Source organism: Pogona vitticeps, chromosome 6, assembly GCF_051106095.1.
Source record: "Pogona vitticeps strain Pit_001003342236 chromosome 6, PviZW2.1, whole genome shotgun sequence".
Taxonomy (NCBI): Eukaryota; Metazoa; Chordata; class Lepidosauria; order Squamata; family Agamidae; genus Pogona; species Pogona vitticeps.
In genome coordinates, this window is record NC_135788.1 from 64,002,084 (window position 1) to 64,017,549 (window position 15,466).

Sequence of the window (15,466 nt, forward strand, 5' to 3'; positions counted from 1 at the left end):
GAGCTAAGAAAACAGATTATATTTTCCTGTTTTCTTCTCCTAAAAAATTGCTGCGTCTTATGGAAAGGTGCGTCTTATGGAGCGAAAAATACGGTAGTTGACTGTTAATACCATAACAATAATATAACCTTTGTTAAAGACACAACAAAATACAAACATGCCTTGTACCACCAAAGTATTGTAAGGAAATTTCAGCAAAATTTCCTCTTTTTCCCCAGAAGGTGAGAAAAACTCAGAAGAATATCTTCTGAGACATTTTTGTTACATTCTGTGATAATGAAAACACTCTAGCTTTATATCCTTGTTTCTCAATGTATGAGAAGACATGCTGTGTTTATTGTTAAATTCTTACAAGCAGGATGAAAGGCTTTTACATTTGTATGTTAAAAAGTACAACATAATTCAAGGGCAGGCAACTTCTTTTTAATTAAAAATATTCTATTTATAACACTGCTGCCTCTTCTAGCTGTACCTCCCACTATAAGTGCATTTATCTAACCCTTGAATCATCAACATCGTATGCACTAACTAGCAGCATCTCTCCAGCAGCTTTTCAACAAGCAGACATATGGACTAGTGCATATTCTGTCATTATGAATAAGCCTTTGAGTTAGTAGCTGTGTTCATAGCTCTAGTAAATCGAAAAAACGCATACACACCCCTTTCATTAACAAGGGGAATTCTGGAGAAACCTGAGTTTAATGCCATGCCTGAGAATGTTGTTTAATCAGAAACTGATTTTAAAGAATGGTTGGGACTTAGATTAATATTTAGATTAAGGGAAATTAAAAGGAAAAACTGTGGTACATTGTGTAGGCTTTCCCAGAAATTAAATCAAGTCAGTATATTGCAGCAAACAATGAATCTGCTTTATTGTGGCACTATAGCCAATATGCTTTATCTGGGCATCCTCTTTATTTTTGCTGCATAACTCCAGCAAGAGATCAGGAATGATGGAAAATGTAGTTATCTGGAGACACCGATTAGGGAAAGCTGGTTGTAAGAAGCTTACACAAGTTAGAACTCATCCCTTCTGAACTGCTCATATTAAGGTCAATGAGACTTCTATGTCTTAGAGACATGGTCTTCCCAGTGATCCAAATTTTTTGCAATTCTGTTCCCGATGGGTATATGTCTCATCCTTTCAGTTAATGGCTCTGTTCATAGCTCTAGTAAACGGAAAAGGTGCTTTCAGGCAGGGTATGAAAACTTTCCTCTTCTGTGTTGAAGAACAGCACCTGTTGATACATTGACCAACTATGAATTCAATGATAATAATAACCTTAGAACTGCAGAGCTGGAAGGGACCCTATGGATCATCAAGTCCAGCCCCTGTCAAGGAGGCACAGTGGGGAGTCAAACTCCCAATTTCAGGTTTTCCAGCCACAGACCTAAACCACCGAGCTCTTCAGATGTGATACAACTGCAACCAGCATTGGTTAGAAGGATTATGTATCCACATGAATGAAACCACAATTCTTTGGTGATATTCAAGAATTCTTACTTTATCAACAACGATAATAACAACAAAACACTTGCAGAGTGCTTTTCAGTAGAAAATTCTTCCAAGTGACTTTGATAGTTAAACTAAAAATACTTCAAACATCATTTAAGCGTTATTGCTTAAGCAATAATGCTTCAAACAGTCAAAAGCATGATTTAAAAGTTGAAGAAATTCTAAGCCAGAGAATTGAAAAGATCAGCGCAAAAAACCGGAGCCAGCCTCAACCAGAGTGGACCCAAAAGGAGTGTTCTTAAGGTTATATGTAAACGGTATCAGGGAAGTTACGTTCTGAAGAAGTTCTGAGCACCACCAAGGAAACTTTCTAATTAGAGGAATTAGGCTTCTCTATATGAAATAAAAGCAATGGCTTCACAATTCCATAACACGGAAATGTTTCTTTGCTTTACAGATGTACCTAATAACTAGCCCAACCCTCCTCTCAGACAGCATAAGCAACATACTGACTTTCAGACGTCATAGGTGTGCAGTTCCCGTGATCCCTTGCCAAGCTGGTTAGAGTTGACAGAAGTCATGGTTCAAGAACATCTGGAGAGAGGGAAGTTATAGAGGTTAGGCCACAGTGTACAAAAAAGTCAAGAGGTCACTCAGAGCGGTGACAGCTTTAGAGGCATCTGTTAAATACAGTGGTGCCTCACATAGCGAGGTTAATCCGTTCCGGATTAACCATCGCTATGGCGAAACATCGATGTACGAAACGGGGGAAAGCCATTGGAACGCATTAAACTTAGTTTAATGCGTTCCAATAGGCTCCAAAACTCACCGTTCAGTGAAGTTGTTCCATAGCCGGCAGCCATTCTCGTGCCCACGGTAAGCGAGGGGAGGGCACGAAAACGCGTGCAGCCATTTCAGGGCTTCTGGCGGCCATTTTGGAGCCGCCGAACAGCTGATCCGCGGCATCGCTTTGTGAAGATCGGTATACGAAACACTTACCGATCTTCGCAAAGCGATTTTTGCCCATAGGGGCCATCGGTATGCGATCGCATTTGCGATCGCAAAAACCTAATCGCTATGCGATTTCGTCATTATACGGTGTGCTCGCTAAGCGAGGTACCACTGTAATGTACAATTTTATGTACATTATTGTGACTATACACCAGCTCCTATCTCACAAAGGCACCTAAAGACAGCACACTTGAATGGTATCCTTTGGAGCTATCAAGAGGTGGCTGCTTCTAGCTAGTTGAACAAATGGTGGTTCACAGGAGCCATGAGACTTGAGTTATATGAGCCAGTTGTTGATAACCTTTGAACTAATCTGCTTGATATGGTATTCTGCTAGATGCAGCAAAAACATGTACCAAAAAAAAAAACAGTTAAAAGAGTTGTAGCATCTTAGAAACTGATAGATTTATTTCAGTATTAGCTTTCATGGATTACAATCTACTTCTTCTCTATGTATGTTCTATGGTAAAGAAAATAGTTATGAACAGGTATAGAAGAGAAAGAGTATGTCTGGTTACTTATATATTCCCCCTTCTCCTGCCTAGTCCCTTTCCATTTCCTCCTTCTGGCTACACCTGTAGGCACTTATTTTAGCAGCTGTTTCAAATGCCTCCTCCTGCCACATTCCACAGCCACATCTGGATTTCCCTTGTGTTTTTTTGGATTCCAGAGCCAGAATCCAGATGAGGTAGACACACCTAATTTTGAACCCCACATGGAAAAGTATTTCAGGGACCTCAAAGGACAATTATGGTCATTCAGAGAAAATAATGCTTTGTTGGCTTCTGAATAAAGAATTCCATACGTGAATGTCAGGCCAAAAGAAGTATCACAAATATTCAAAACATTTCCAGGCTCTTTTGAAATTTTGGACCGTAAAAAACCCTTTATTCTCCTACTTGAGATGAAACTGCAAACTGATTCTGCAGTGAATTTAGCTTTCTAGTACAGCTGCTAAATTAGCAAAGCTGTGATAACATCCAACTATTTCATTTCACATAGTAATTATTTCAAGGGAGTGAAAAAGTGATGGTGGCAAAAGAAGAAGAAAAAGAGAGAAGAAGCACAAGAGCAAAATGCAGCACTGGTGGCTGCTTTTGCTGACAAGCACTTCTGTAGATTCCCCAAAATTTCTAAATCCCCCAAGTTGTGTCCCATTTTCAGTTCCACTATTTCAAGGTGAATATATATATACACACACACATACACATGCACGCACACACACACGTGTGTGTGTGTGTGTGTGTGTGTGTGTACTTGTTTTTACAACAAGTTTTGTTTCAAGGGTAACCAAGGCTCATGTCCACAGATTTGTGGTGGGTTTTTTGTTTGTTTGTTTGTTTTATTTTGTTTTGGACCAAGTATCAGCTAACAAGGAATCTTTCTTCTGTCACTCCCTGCCTCTTGCAGTGGGTCCTAGGCGGCAGACATGATTCTTTGTTCAGTTTACCTGGAAGAAAAGCAGTCTCCTTTGCAGAGTCGGCTCATTTCTGAAGACTACCGTAGTTCTTTATTGGGATTAATAACCTTTACAGTTGCTTGCTGCCAATAGCATTTGTGTACCCCAGCATAACATGTATTTTGAACAATCTGACCGAAGGATGAAGTGGACTCATTTTTCATAAAGCAAGTGAGCAAATAGTGACTACACACTTTCATCTCTGATTCTCCAAGGCCTAATGGAGTGAACATGCACCAAGTGACATAACTAAAACCCAGGTAACACTGGAAACCTTGGCAATATGGCAACCTTACACTATCTCCACATTACAGATAAAGAACAGAGACTTTGGGATAGTGGCTAACAAAGGCCTTTTAGGCTACAGTCCTATTGCTCCTCTGTCTCATTGGCCGATGGAATCACTGAGATCAGAGAGAAAGCTCTGAATTTTGTCCCAGCTCCTATGGAATGGCAGTTCCTCATGCAAGGAGAAGTTTGTGAGGCATAGTATATATAAACCAAGAGCTGAGGTCTTACCTTCCCAGTCACAGAATGCAGCTTCCAAGAGAGTAAACACCTGTCTTGGGAATGGCTTGAAGAATTTTCTTCCAACTACAAGCAACAAGACAGAAATAGATGTGGGGGGAGGACACCAAAATTCTGACTGAACTGGAGAAGAGCATTGCTTCTTCCTCACTTCCACCATTCCAGCAGGAGCCTAAGAGAGCTGTGAATAAGTTGGACCCTTCAGTTTCAGAGCATTCCAAATATATAGGAACAGCAGCCTTTCTAGAAAATAAGAAGACAATAATAAGAAATGGCTAAAGCATGGTTCAGCATTTCATCTCAGCCCCCAATTAAGGATTTTAAATCCCATTGATTTCAAAGGGATTTATGCATGCTGGAGTTTATCTGTGTCGAGTCCAAAATCTATGAAGTGTGGAAAGCAGCAGTCCAGGCATTTCTTAGACACATGGAACAGTCAGGAAATGTTTACAATAGCTGAAATATTTGTGTGTTTATAAGATCCTTTCTGGTTTCAAACATGATGCGGATTTCAGCTGGAAAAAAAGAGGAAGATAATTATTTCTGATGCGCTCTCACAGGACATTATCTGTCTTGAGTGATTGTACTAGAAGACTTAAGGAAAATCAAGGCAGAAAACAAGAACTGGTGAAAGGTCAAGCCAAGCATATCTTAGTTCCTAGATTCTCGATAGGCTATGCATGAGCTGGCATGCTGACATGACAGCATGAAAAGCAATTTCTGAAGTAAGAAATGAAAAAGTCTGGCCAATGCCCATAGTGTTTCTCACCTCATAAACAGATGCCAGAAGGAATCCTAATCCTATCAGAGCACACTGGGCAGTGTGACATTTAAGCCTCTTAGAACATAAACTATTAAAAAATTTGAAGAAGAATTGTTTGTGGGTTACATTCCAAAAATAATGGAGATGCAGGCCGGGAGACAGCCAAGAATGTTACACATTTGTTCACCATTGAAGTGATATGTCTCACAGCTAGTTTGGAACAAGATCTTGCATAGCAGTGCTATCAAATGAGCAGCCATATTAGATATTCCATGTAGAGGAGCCCTTTCATGCCCATAAAAATATGGAATTACGTCATGATGTAAGTTGTTCTTTGTGAAATGTCTTGTATAACTTTATATTATTGGCAGGTGGAGTGGTTAGAATTTGTATGACTCAAGGGTTCAGTTTTCCTCCTCTACTACACCCAGACAAACAGAGCCCAGATTCTTTGAAAGCAATTGTTTTTGCATTTTCAGCATTCAGGGATTTCTTTCCACATAAATTCATCTGCAGGGAAGCCTCAGCATGTTTGTCACACAATCCTGCTTATTGCTAGAGATAGGTAAAAATTGTGCTTCAAAACTTTAGAATATTCTTTATATTTGACATTGTAATAGTCTAAAAATAAAATAATTTGACTTTAGGAGAGACCTACACTCTCAGATTCATCCCACAGTGGCCAAGGAATTTGTCGGTTTAGCTATTAAAATTTGGGGATGGAATCCCTGAGTATTCAGTCAAGTTACTGCTAAGTTAGGGTTGCTACCTGTTTCTTTCTTTCTGAGAGGTTCCTCAACTTTCACATTGACATAGCCCTCAGGTGCCAGATGGCCCTCTCTATGTTCAACATAGCTTCACTTCTCAAATTTGGCAAATGCAGTTGGGTGAGAAATTGGTTTCTTTTCCATTTCAGGAATATTGTATGGGAAATTAACCATATTTGAGATTTTAAAAACTTGGGGATTTGGTATGGAAGAAATAAAAATTAAAAGACGCTTTCATTCTTGGCTATTGCAGGGATTCTGGGAGATCTTCTAGGGCAGATGAAACAACTTAAGGTGTGTATGTACTCAAATGGCCTTTGGGTTCTCAACATAACCAGAATTCCCCATGGCTGCACATTGCGAGAAATATTACTTAAGAGGTACTGCCTTTCAGGGAAGCTTGTCTATCATTTTGACTTTCTCTTTGAAGACTCCTTGAGAACCTTCCAAGAAATTCAAGTTCCCTGGCACTCAGTTTGAAAACAACAACACTCTTCCAAAGCAATAACTGCATGTCTCCGAAACCAAATGTAATGCCTAGATGCAGTGCATTGCTAAAAACTGATTTCCATCATCATGTTAGCTCTTTTGCCCTTTGAGGACCATATTACATATGAAGCAGTAATTCAAACGTTAGGTTTAAAAATGAATTCGTTGATATTAAACATTATAAATGAGGTGATTAATTCATTGTTGTTAATATGAGGGTGGGTGAATTTGCTTAATTTGTTGAATTTGTGTGAATGTGTGAATTAAATTCTGATCATTCTGAAATAAACATTGGGACTTATGAGAATGGCATGTGGATTGTTACCATTGATCCCTACTGATACAGTCATTATTGACTCTTTCAAAACTGTTCTTTTTGTAATTTTAAAGTTGCCTTCTCCAATGTGGTACTTTTCCCCAGGCAGGCTACCAAAACCATTACAGTTTTAGTCTGGGCATGGTGGAGTCCAGCACATCTGGAAACGACAAGGTTGGAGCATGCTATCCTGAAGTTCATGTTTTTGTTGTTTGTTTTTGTTATTGTTGTGTGCCATCAGATCATTTTCAAAGTATGACACATAATATTGCAACATGTCCAATCACATTTTGGCACTGATCTGCATCTCTCTTTATTCACACATCCTAATCAACTAGATTATCTCTGCCTGCCTAATCACTCACTGAATATCACATATACTGACTGGGAAGTGGAACGTTTTTAAATAAATATAAGAAAATAACTAAACAGGCATTTATCATTTTGTTATTTTAAAAATCTCATTACTTTGCACTGTAAGGTTACTTAAGTTAAAGCCATCATGCTTGCATTTTGGATTTGCACTCTGCATGCTAGTATTTTCCTTATCATCATACAATTTATTTATTTATTCTAAGTTCTCATTGGCTCCTGTTTCTGGACTAGATAGGTATCGAGAGGAAAGGATGTGCCACTTCCATGTTGATTCTTCTTCAAACTGCAATATTTAAAACTTGTAAGTTAACATGAACTAATTATGAGGTAAAGTAAAGTGAACAAGAACCACTACAGCTTACACTGAAGAAACTACCTGAAGGCAAATGAATAGTTCTAAAAATGTATCTGGACATGTTGCAAAAGCCTTTGACTGTGTCGACCACAGCAAACTATGGCAAGTTCTTAAAGAAATGGGAGTGCCTGACCACCTTATCTATCTCCTGAGAAACCTATATGGGGGACAGGAAGCAACAGTAAGAACTGGATATGGAACAACTGATTGGTTCAAAATTGGGAAAGGAGTACGACAAGGATGTATATTGTCTCCTTGCTTATTTAACTTATATGCAGAATACATCATGCGGAAGGCTGGACTGGAGGAATCCCAAGCCGGAATTAAGATTGCCGGAAGAAATATCAGCAACCTCTGATATGCAGATGATACCACTCTGGTGGCAGAAAGTGAGGAGGAATTAAAGAACCTTGTAATGAGGGTGAAAGAGGAGAGTGCAAAAAACGGTCTGAAACTCAACATCAAAAAAACTAAGATCATGGCCACTGGTCCCATCACCTCCTGGCAAATAGAAGGGGAAGATATGGAGGCAGTGTCAGATTTTATCTTCCTGGGCTCCATGATTACTACAGAGGGAGACAGCAGCCATGAAATTAAAAGACGCCTGCTTCTTGGGAGGAAAGCGATGACAAATCTTGACAGCATCTTAAAAAGCAGAGACATCACCTTGCCAATGAAAGTCCGAATAGTCAAAGCTATGGTTTTTCCTGTTGTGATGTATGGAAGTGAGAGCTGGACCATAAAGAAAGCAGACCGCTGAAGAATTGATGACTTTGAATTGTGGTGCTGGAGGAGGCTCTTGGGAATCCCCTGGACTGCAAGGAGAACAAACCTATCAGTTTTGAAAGAAATCAATCCTGAGTGCTCACTGGAAGGACAGATCCTGAAGCTGAGCCTCCAATACATTGGCCATCTCATGAGAAGAGAAGACTCTTTGCAAAAAACCTTGATGTTGGAAAAGTGTGAAGGCAAGCGGAGAAGGGGACGACCGAGGACGAGATGGCTGGACAGTGTCTGCGAAGCAACCAACATGAATTTGACACAACTCTGGGAGGCAGTGGAGGATAGGAGGGCCTGGCGTGCTCTGGTCCATGGGGTCACAAACGACTAAACGAAATGATCTGCACTCTGGATCTGTTCTGCACTCTGCATATGCACAATGGCAGAGTGCTCCTTGTCATGTACATTGATATCTTTTTTTCCCACTGATGCCTGTTTCCTGTTAAAGCCTGGATTGGGCGTATATACAAATAATGCCTTAGAAAATCAAACTTTTCCTTGCTGGATCATATGAAAAATGGGCTTACTGGCAATGAAGGCTATAGTCCTATGCTCACTCACCCATTGATCTTAATGCGACTTACTTCTTAGTAGGCGTGTGTAAAGCTGGCTGGGTAGCCCATGGAGATGGAGCACCTGACTGTAGAGTCAGGGGGTGGGAATTTAATTCCCCATTGGGCCTTATAGAAGAAGACCCAGCATATGTAGTCTTTGGCAAGTTACATAGTTCCAGAGCACCCAAGGAGAAGGAAATCCCTTCTGAGTAGTCTATACCTAAACAACCCAATCAGAGTATCTGTTGTAACTTTTTTCTCCAAACTCACTATATTATATATATGGAAGATTTATGTATATAAAAGATTTGGTTAAGAGGAGGAAGTGTCATAAGCAAATTAGAAGATTTTTAATGCCTTTAATCATCATCATAATGTGCTGTTGAATCAATTCAGATGTATGACAATCTTTCTCACGGCTTCCCAGATAGAGGTTTATTGTTCCCATTTTCTGGAAGCATCCTGGGGCTATGTAATTTGGCTAAGGCCACACAGACTGGCTCTACTCAAAGGAGGCACAGTGGGGAATTGAACTCCCAACCTCTGGCTCCATAGACAGTGACCTAACTCACTGAGCTATCTAGCCAGCTAAATACCTTTAAAACACTGTATTAATAAGACCATGAATTCAGAGTGTTCAGGAAACAAAAGGGAAGTATGTCTAAATATTTCAGTGACCTTCCAATAAAGCAAGAAGAGCCCGGAAGTGTTTCAAATATATATCATGTGTGTAGAGGGGATCAATTTCTCAGCTTGTGGTTTCTTAGTCAAAGAGCATAGTGATAATTAATGATAACACCTTATTAGCATTATAAATGAAACATTGAAATCAGATTAAATTATAAAGCACTGACATTATGTCATTTTAAGCAAAAATGGGACAAGCTAAATTCAATGAACAATTTCCAAGCTCTAGTCTGGGGAATCCTATACAGTATTTGATCCCCTCTGCCAGGGGCAGGGGTTGTATGGCCTTCTAGATGCTGTTGAAATTCCATATATGCAACAGAGGTGGCAGAGAGGCTTACAGGACTACACATTTCCCACCCTTGGGAAAGTGAAAACGAGGAGAGGGTTGCCACCAGTGTTGTCTATGTAAGAGCAGGAGAGATCTGCAATGCATACTGGTATAGCAGTTTCCACACGAAGGGTAAAATTACCAGCTCAGCCTCTGTGCTTTAAAATTTGTTTGAGAAAATGGAGAAGCAAGTTGTGCTTGTGTAAAATACTATGTTTGAGAAAACACACTTCTATTACTTCCTTGGAATGGTAATTAATTTATTTATCAGATGTTGAACATCATTCATTTAAAGTATCTGGAAGTGGGGGGTAGGAAGGATGATTTCTGAGCATGCTTTCTGTTTTATTTACTTGCCATTTATTTGGGTTTTGTGGTAGAGAGAAGGAAGCAGGAAGGAGAGAAAGTGTTTATAAATGGGATTCTTGACTCAGAGTAGAAGAGTGAACTTGACCTTCCAGTCCTTTCCAGCCTCCTGATTTCTTTATTTTGTTGACTAACCTGACTCCATTACATTTGAATAGAGTGGCCAGAGTACATTTGGCCTCAAGAACTAGTATGGGACCTTGAACTAATATGAAGATAACAGCTGTCATGTGAGGTGGGAGTTGTTAGCTCAAAGAGCCTTCAAACAATGCTGTAAGTTTGGGCTTCTAGGTTTTTAGAGAAATTGTAGCTGTAACTTTTACTTTGTAACTCAGTAACAGGTCAGGGAAACTAGGGTGGCCATTTCAGGTTAGTCCTGTAAACAGAATATTTTCTTATCTATCAGTATTTCCAATAAAATGTTGCTCTGATTAAAAAGTACAGGATTTGCCAGAGGGATTATTTTTAATTGTAATTTGAATAGGTGAAAACTGATGGTGACTGAAAGCCTATGTAAGCATCACACAGAGTGATGTGTGGCAAGCTGAGAAAGTAGGCCTCCGGGCTTGCTTGCTTGCTTGCTTGCTTGCTTGCTTTAATTAATTAATTAATTAATTAATTAATTAATTAATTAATTAATTAATTAATATGCCACCCACTCTAACCAGAGGTCTCTGGGTGGCTTACAACAATTAAAATTCAATACAATAAAAATAAAATGATTTACTCTTTACTCTTCCAGTTTACAGATTAATGCTCCCCTTAGAGGTAAGGGTGAAGAAAAGTAAAAAATCAGCACACCAGTGTAAAGGTTTGCCATAACTGTCTTCCTGATATGCTAGTTTCTTGTATTGAAGAATCAAAAAGATGACCTTCAGTCTGGTGGTGCAGTCTAAAGTTCAATAACCCCAGTTTACTATACAGTCTGCATCACAAGTACAATGGTATTTGTGGAATTATGGACCTTATTGAATTGTGAACCATACAGAAACCATTTTCATAAAATTTCATAGATGCATCACCTACAGAAGAATCCCTATACTAGCCTTGTATTTTATTCTGACAAAACAGATAAGGGGCCTCAGCTACTGTCCTTGGCAGGTTCATGGTTGAGAACAATCATGGTCTTCACCTCAGACTTCAAAAAGGGTTTAAAAGTGATTTTTCAGAACTTTGCCAGTACACAAACTGGAAGCCAGCACAGCTCTGAAAAAGTCACAACCTCTGGCCTTCCCTCTTTCCTTTCTCACACCTTTAATATGATTTAAATCTGCTGACAATGAGAGAGTCCTCTTGGAAGCTCGCACAGGTGTTTGTGTCATGCTTTTTCATTTGGCCTAACAAATACATTCATTGCTGCATGTATTTTGGAATGATATAATGGGTCACTTGCTTAATTATATTGCCATAGGTGGCTCCTCTTCACAGCAAAGTCCTCTGCCCCAAGATTTTCGGGCAATACATGCTCATTCCATGAGCTACACTTACATGTTGTGATAATAACTGCATGTTGTCAAGTCAATTCTGACTTGTGGTGACTCCGGTGTTTTCTAGGTAGAGAATACTCAGAAGCAGTTCATCATTCTCCTCTTCTGGGGGCATCCTCTGACACTGCAGCTTGCCCATGGCTACACAGGCTGGTTCTTCCCCTAGGAAGCAAGTTTGAGAATCAAACTGCCAGCCTCTGGCTCCACAGCCAGATACTTAACCACTAGTTACTGTATATGTTGTGAACCAGCTGTGATTTTCCAGACACTTTTCAAAGGCAGCCTCTTAATAGAGCAAATAGTATTAAACCAAATGTGATGTAAGCAAGGCTTGTGTTACTGCAGCAATCCCCAGGAAAGTTTATAGCCAGTATATCAGCCACAGCTGTGCAAATACACTACTGGCCACCACTATCACCAGAGCACCCAGAAATAGGGTTAGGTCCAAGATAACTCCCAGCTACAAGCCTGCATTTTAAGTGAAAAGTCAACCCACTCAAGACAGGTTAAGAGTTCCTAATCTCACATCAGCAGTTTAACTGATTTAAAACATGTCTATCCTGTTTGTATCAAGCTTCAGGTTACCTCCAGATAGTTCATTAGCAGATACTAGTGCATGACACAAATCTTGCAGTACTGAATGCTTCTGTTTCCACTTCCAGCCTGCCAACTATGTTCTTGCTAGAACACTTAATGCTCACCACCCATTTTCAAGTTTAGCCCCAGCAATTAGTCAGCATTCTGTGCCTCCCTAAGCCTCGATACGTGTCTCATTTGCATGGATGGTGCCATTTTGGCTATATACGCAGAGGCACTGATAAAAAGAGTTTTCTGCTATTATACAGGATACTTTCTTTTCCCCTTAGACTCATAGCAGGTGCCTTTGAAGAGGATTCTAACTAATACAATAGATTTCCATGTATCATGACCCTGAAAATGAAATTAAGTGGTTTTTTCAGCAGGGTTGCTGAAGGCAAGGTTGTTATGGTTACCAATTTCTGATTTAAAAAACATAAAGATGACCTCTCTCCAACATGGGGCCAGGAAACCCAGCCACATAAAGCTATGAATGAAGTTGATTTAAAGCCATACATTAGCTTAGCCAATCAGATGATTAATCGACTCCAACTTTAAGTGCCTGCTAAAGTTTGAGCTGAAGACGATGATGCAAACTCCAACATTTAAAACTAGATGGGGAACATCAATAAATTTTGATGCACTTCAGATCTAAGATTTATGCTGAAACTCTCATCCTAATGGCATATTCAGCTGAAACATTAAAAAAAAAACACGAATGGAGAAGTCAGAAGCCATCTGTACCCCATTCAACAGGAAAGCTGCCAGAAACCACTTTGAAATTAGCATGGTAAGATCTTGCTTCATTGTGGCTCCAGAGTCAATGACGCACACTTTTCATAGATAGGTGGACCCAGAGATGGATTCCACATTTCGTTCCATAGTGACAGTTTGAGATGCCAAACTAGAATGATGAACTAGGTTCTTGTTTCACTCCCATCTGGGTAAACCCAGAGACATTCCGTTATGTGAAGGCAATTGTTTGCTAAATGGTATAGCTGAATCGCATGTGACATCACTGAAGCATCTGAACAAAGAATAGCCACGCTGTTAAAATTACTGCCACGTTTGAAATTATACAGAAGAGCAGAGTTGGGGGTTCATAGAAAAAGGAAACTATCTCCAGGGCTGAAATTGTTTTATTTATGCATGCCTCCTTTTCTCAATTTCATTCCTGTACAAAGCGTTCCATGTTTAATGGACAGCTTGGGTGCTTGTTCAGTGCATTAGGCAAATATTTGAACAATGCGTTAACTTCCTGCCTCAGAATTAAACATTTTTGGGTGACCTTGTACAAGCAGCATTCCCTAAGCTAACTGCCAACATTCCTTGAACCTGAAAAACTGGAAATGGCTGGGACAAATAAAGCCACCCAATGAGAAAGGAGGGGGGAGAGTGGAGAGGAGCGACAGTATCTCTTTTTATTTCTGCCAGCTGCAGCCATTTGTATTCAACAGGATTTTTTAAAATTTAATAGGGATAAAAGAATAAGATAGCAATATAAGGAAGCACAGACATTTTTTAAAGTCTTACACATGCCAATACATTAAGGGAAATCGTCCACTAACATATATTTTCATGACATTTCTCATTAGTACAGTAAGCAGTCATCACTTTTCTGTGAAATGATTTATAAGAGAGGGGTATCTGACGTGAATCAATGAAGTCATAATGGCAAAATATAATGGATTTTTTTTTGTCAAGAGCAACGTTTGGCACATAAAACACTTTCATTACTTTTTTTTTACCAAGAGTTTTCAAATGCCAATTGTGTGCAACATTTTCTTAACCTCATCTAGTGAGGAGAAAAAACTTCCATTTTCACCTTACATCCTCTGCCTCCCAATTCAAAACAGAAATCATTTTTCTAAGTACAGCCCATTGTGCAGCCTATGTAGTGTAATCCTGGACCAGAGAGAGGTATCAACAAGTTTGAGGGTGTTTCTAGACTGGTGCACATAAAATAGGGTATACTTTAAGGCATGGCTGTCTGTACAACCAGAACCTTAAATAAGAGCACACTAAACTGCAAATTTTGGTTGCTAGTCCCAACATATATCCACATCAAACTGCTGGATGGCTCAGTGGGTTAGGTATCTAAGCCACAGAGACAGAGATTGGAAGTTAAATTTCCCACTGCGCCTCCTCGATAGGAGCTGGACTCAAGGATCCATAGGGCCCTTCCAGCTTTGCAGTTTGTTTGTTTGTTTGTTTGTTTGTTTGTTTGTTTAATTTATATGCCGCCCACTCTACCCAGAGATCTAAGATGATGGTGATAATGATAACATTATATTCACGATCTTTCAATATTAACTGTTTTATAAGTTTGTCTTTTCTTTTAAGTTTAATTGATTTATATATGTTTATTTTGATTTTTATATTGTTATGCTTATGTGGTTATTGTTTCATTTTGTTGTGAACCACCCAGAGTGACCTTAGTAGCCAGATGGGTGGTATACAAAGAAAATCAAATAAATAAATATCCACATGTAAGTGGACTCTGGTTCATATCACATCTTAAATTTAAGAAGTACAGGAAAAGTCAATATCAATAATCATACATTTTGAAACAGTCTGGGGGGCTCAACTTACAGGTATACTGGCAGGCATCATAAAGTAATAAAATATGTCAGGGTAAATACAGTTCTATTTTTTTATTTTCAGGAAGCAAGATTATTATGAATTATACAACATAGTCAGTGTAACAGACATTTTAAATCAGGTCAGAAAACAGAAAGAGAGGGGAAAGAAGGGCAAAATAAAATCAAGTGGATGTAGTTATGTTGCTTCTGAGGATGAAGACCCTGTGTATGTATAGCTTTCAAGGAAAAAAGAGTAATGAAGAGAGGTTTGAAGAAACAGGAAGAGGTTATACCCGATAGACACTCCTGAGTTGCAAATATATGGGGGAAGGGAAAACAGCATAGTCATGTAACAGAGCAGAAGACCTGAGGGCAACTAGCCCACAATAAATAGAAAAGGTTGCTGTATCAGTTCAATTTGAGGATTGAAAGTACAGTCATGCCCTGCTGGACGATTACCCCGTATAATGACGAATCTGCTTAACGTTGAAGTTTTTGCGATCGCTTTTGTGATTGCAAAACGATGGTTTAAATGGGTTTTTTTTTTTTGTTTCACGATGATCGGTTCCCTGCTTTGGGAACCG

At 39.3% G+C, this 15,466-nt stretch overlaps 1 long non-coding RNA gene across 1 annotated transcript in view; it reads right to left on the reverse strand.

Moving 5' to 3' along the window:
- Positions 1-292: 292 nt before the first annotated feature.
- Positions 293-15,466, reverse strand: part of LOC140708331 (uncharacterized) — a 34,208-nt gene continuing 19,034 nt past the window's right edge. Inside the window, exons 2-4 of the long non-coding RNA XR_013537367.1 lie at positions 4,446-11,886; positions 1,970-2,050; positions 293-1,238 (exon numbers count right to left, since the gene is read on the reverse strand). This is a non-coding gene — a long non-coding RNA (uncharacterized LOC140708331). The remainder of the gene's footprint in view (positions 1,239-1,969; positions 2,051-4,445; positions 11,887-15,466) is intronic.